A 5,163-nucleotide genomic window follows, 5' to 3' on the forward strand; every position below is an offset into this window, starting at 1 on the left:
GTTTGCTGCTAGTATTACAAGAAGGAAGTACACATCAGTAATTGCAGCTATAATCCACTTTCCTTTTTGCTTTTATTCCAAAATTCCTCAAAAATTTTAGCGTGTCAAAAGTGGTTTGAACTGGACATGGTATTTTAAATACTTTTTGACTGGCCATAGCAATTATTTCTGCTAGTGAAAAAAAATTAAATAGGAGAAGAAAGTAGAATTTTTCAGTTCAAGAGTGCCAAGAAATGTGTTGTTTATAGTAAAAGACTGATTTGGTTGCGTTAGTGAAAATTGGTTTGCTGAGTTCTTTTTGCTTGTAAAAATTCACTCGCAACTTCTTTCCCTCTGCATTTTGCACGTAGAATTGTAAAATAGGTGTTTATAGCATCAGCTTTTTAAAGGCACTAATAGCTGGGCTGATCCTGTCTTAGGAGAGCCAAGAATTTTCTTTCCTTTTTATCACTGTTTAGCACATAATTTCCCTTGCCCTTTCCACTGTCTGTAAGAGGAGAGTCAAGTCCCTTTCTGTTAAACTCTGATTCTCCTTTTCTTCTTTTTAAGCTTCTGATTGTTATCTTCTTGTTAAATCCCCACATAAACAAGGGTTCCATACGCAAGACCCTAAAAGCAAAAGGCAAGAAACTGAGGAGTCAGATCTGGGTTCTTCTTTCCCCTTATCTCAATAGTGGTTTTAGTAAACTGGCCTGTAGCTGTACACAAGACAGCCTTAACTCCCCACAGACAAGAACCTCTTCTAATTTGCCTCTCCTTTGGTCACCACATCAATGAGGCTGGTCAGTCAATTCTCTGTAAGGCAATGGTGAAAACTGGCAGATGCTTTCATTTCAAGGTTTTCAAAGGGAATAGAATGTGTAGCCTGGCAAACGGCCTACTAAAACAGTATATTCTATATGTACACTAGATTGAGCCAGCTAGCTTTTGTTTTTTTTCAGAGGAGTATCTTCTTGCCTTGACACTGCAGCTTTTTTGGTAGGAAAGATACTCCATAAAACCCAGATCCTGCAAGAACAGAGAAATGGTTTTCCTGGTGACATTTTCAGTCAACAATACAGGCAGAGTGTCCTTTTCCTTTTGATTTTCTCTGTTTAAAAGTGTTCTTTGATCTACTTTTGGTACTTTATTAAGTGCCTTTGAATAGTAATAGCAGTTTGTTGGGCTATCGTGCTTAAAAAAATTTAGGGTGATGGTTCTTACAGATAGAGCTTATACCAAGCAGAGCCAGAACAGCTTTTATTTCTTTGAATCTACCAATGTCTTTTCTATGTATTTTGTTTCAGAATTAAAGTGGCTCAGCAATCAGTAAGCAAGTTAACCGCAGAGAAGAAAGTTGAAACGAAGAAAATCAATCCTACAGCTAGCCTGGTATGGTGCATTTCTCAGTATGACATTCAGAAGGGTTTTTGTGACACTATTCTTGTCATTAGAACGATGACGGGTTCCTGCTGTCGATGAAGTATGACACAGTATGCATAGTTGGAGCACAGCGAGTGATTTTCTTCCCAAGGAGAAATCTTTACGGTTATGCACCATGGTAGTCTAACAGTTAAAATCACAGAATCACAGAGTTGTGCCTAAGTGTGGCTCAGCTATTTTAGATAACACAATATGATAAGAGCCGCTTTTCTGTTTTCTTCCCTGCTTCCGCTGAAGGCTCTTCTATTTTCTTCAATGGTAGTGTAGAGTCTGCATGCCTTTGTCCAGTGGCCGAGTGCCTCGGGTTTTTTTCAGAAGCTTACAAAATCTTGTTTGCTCTGTTGAATTATGACAGAAGGGATTAAATCCCCATTTTGTTCCTTGCAGTTTCCCAGTTTTTTGATATAACACTGAAAGGGGACTGATAATTTGCACTGTAGATAAACCCTTTTTTGTCTGTGTGCAAGGCACATAGGTTAGATCAGCATTTCTCAAACTGTAGGAAGCAAGAGACTAAGAGAAGGAAATATCCATGGAGGAATCGGTATATTATATCCATTCCCAGCAGAGCATATCAGTTGCAGGACAGGCAGCAGAGATATGAATGACTACACTTGCTTGGGAAGCGGTTATTAAACAACATAATCTAGCTAATGCTAAAAGAGAGCCTTTATGTCAGCAGAAACCATTCCAGACAAGAGAAGGTATTAGATTCACATGAATTTGAAATTAACCTGGTTTTCTGTAGCTGCACTGGTCTTCAGAGAGCTGCGTATTTTTAAAGGTACACAATGTTTGACAAGTGCATAGCTAAAGAAAGCTCAGTTTCTCTACAGTAAGTAATGAACTGGTTCTGAGCCTTATTTGAGTGCTCCAGGCATTCATTTTTTTTTTTTTAATTAAAGAAAACTCTAACGTATTGTGACTTATTTAGTACTTCTCAGTCTTCTAGATCAAATGCTCGTGGCAAGTTGAGAGGAGATGGAAAATTATAGACAAGAATGATAATAAAACTATTTATTTTTCTCTAACAGAAAGAAAGACTACGTCAAAAGGAAGCCAGTGTGACTGCCAACTGAAAGAAGGATGAAAATGATAGTGTGACTTCATACCTTGCATGATGCTTTACTACACCATGGCCCAGGGAGCACTTTATATTAGATACTGAATTCTGCTTTGCTGATCTGTTCCAAGACAATCCACTAAGGACTTCTGAGTTCCTTCAGAGGGGTTTGTACCTTCGGTGGGGGAATTCTAAGATTTTTACATGGGAAGTCAAAATTATTTCCTGTAACTCTTTCTTACATTGCTTAAAATGCACCTGGTTGTTAATGGCTATTTAAAGTACTCTGTGCATAATGCATTAATGTGGAAGAGCTAAAATGAGCATTGTGGATGCTGAGTTAAGTAATGACTAACAACCTGTAGGTTATTTACAGGGCTTAATGTAGATGAGAGCAAATATGCCATGCAGCTCACAAAAGACTATTACATCATACTTTTTGTTACTTCAGCAGTAACTGAGGTAAAATTGACTGATTCTAAATAATTTTACAGTGTCTAAGTATTGGATGCATCTTTCTAAAACTGATTAAATGTAATTATAGATTTATGCTATATTTTACTATAAATATTTTTTATAGAAGCTTCAGCTTATGCCATACATTAAAATGGAAACAATATTTTGCACATGAAAAGGAATAGCTTCAAATTGTTTAGCTTTATGATTGATGGCATAACTGATTCATTATTTTTATGCTTTTAACCTAACATTTCCTAAATTTTGAACTTCAAAAGAAAAAATTATTAAAATGTATATTTTTATTTCAGTATATATTGAAAATATCAATTCCATGAAATGATAGTTTTATTAGTCATTATTAATTGAACTAAAATACAATGTCTCCATGAAGTTACGCATTTGCCATCAAACCTCTGTCTTTCAATTCTTTTGAAAGCTTTCTTTTAAACAATGAATATTACACTCTAAAATATAATATGCAGCCTACTTTTTTGCCCCCTATATTTGTATGAAGAATGTGTCCACCATACCCATATATATATATAATATGATAAGTGAAACTTGAGGAGAAAAGTCTCACTGTCCTCCTGTGACATTATAACCATTGCCCGTAAAGTAGCAGAGCCTGAAAAAAAACCCTGTAGCATATCCACTGTTACCTGGAGATTCGTACTGCATTTTAAGGATTTAGATTCTTAGGTGGAGAGATCTTGAAGCAGAAGTTAATTTAAGGTAAACAGAAAAGTGATTTTTAAATACAAGTAGGTAATGGCCTATAAATAGGAACAACAAACCAGAGAAAACATGCTTCTGCTTGCTGTCCGTACGAGAGGGGATTCCCTTCTTTACAATAGCAGTGTCTGAAGTCGGGTTATGAAGAGAAATAGGTAAAGCAAAAGTACAAAAAGGTAATGGGGGGAAGGTATTAGTCCTTTGCTTAGAAGCTGGAAAGAATATACATGAGACAGACATGGGTTATCCTGACAGCATGTTAGATAGAGAAACTTTAAACCTAAGGCAAAGTCATGACTACAAGTATACACTTATTAAGGAAAACAGCAGTTGTGGAGACCCCATCCATGAATTAACTTGAAGATTTCATACTTTGCAGGTTTCTTAAATGAACACCTCTCTCATTCCTGCATAAATAAAAGCAAGGGAATCAAGATTCCCTTCTATGTTTTGGAGTTTCTAGCTGCTACAGATACACTCAAGATGTGTAAGCATAATTCTTATGAAAACAGTCTTATATACCAGCAAAAATAATCTGTTTTGCAGTTTGACTATTCCCATTGCAGAAAAATAAATTCCAAACATTTAAGTTTTCTGTCTTCCAACGAATAAGTATATTTGTTTCCAGTATTATTAGTGATAAACAACAGGAGCAATAATGCTTATAAAAGCCAAAGAACAGCAAGCAAGGCAATTCTGATGAGTGTTTAAGCAAACAGATGCTGAGTTTTGATGTGGTTTTCTATCTATCATGAAGATAGTGTATGTTGCCATTTGACTTGATCAGGAATTTTTCAATGAAATGTTTTACTTCAAATATCAATCAACAAGAGTAGCACTGTGTGTGAAAAAGGATTGGTCTTGAAAATTCTCATTGGAAATATGTTATGGAAAGAAGTTTTTAAATTATTGAAATATCCTGTTTCAAAATTTCTAAATGTGAAGTTTAATTTTTCAGTTCAAATTGACTTTTCTTTTTGAAATGTTGAAAAATGTATATAAAAAGGGATTAAAATTATTGATGTAAAGCATTCCTTGATCAGATTTATAATTCTTTTTTTCAGATTATCAATTTGGCAAAGTTTTGAGAATTTAGGCTACTTTTTCAGAAGATGCAAAAACTTACATAGCACAGAAACATTGTTTCTTCCTCATCTTCAATTGTACTAATCTTCCTCTCGAGACAGAGTCTGATTGCAGCTTCACCTGTGACTTAAATCCTCTACTGCTAGTTAAACTATTTTTAAGTGAAAAGAAGAATTTACACAGATTTTTTGATTCATTCTCTTAATCAAGACTTTAATAAGACTCTTGGATGGAATTCATCAGCTAAATATCAAACTTACACCCCTACTGATACCCAGAGGTGTCTTCAGACAGTTATAGAAGTGACAGTGGTACACCAGCTGACCTTAACAAGAATGTTGTATTAGAGAAGAGATATTAACAGATATTGTAGATCTATGGAAGCTGTTTAATTATGAAAT

This window comes from Pterocles gutturalis, unplaced genomic scaffold (assembly GCF_000699245.1).
Source record: "Pterocles gutturalis isolate BGI_N339 unplaced genomic scaffold, ASM69924v1 scaffold4159, whole genome shotgun sequence".
In the NCBI taxonomy this organism is placed as follows: Eukaryota; Metazoa; Chordata; class Aves; order Pterocliformes; family Pteroclidae; genus Pterocles; species Pterocles gutturalis.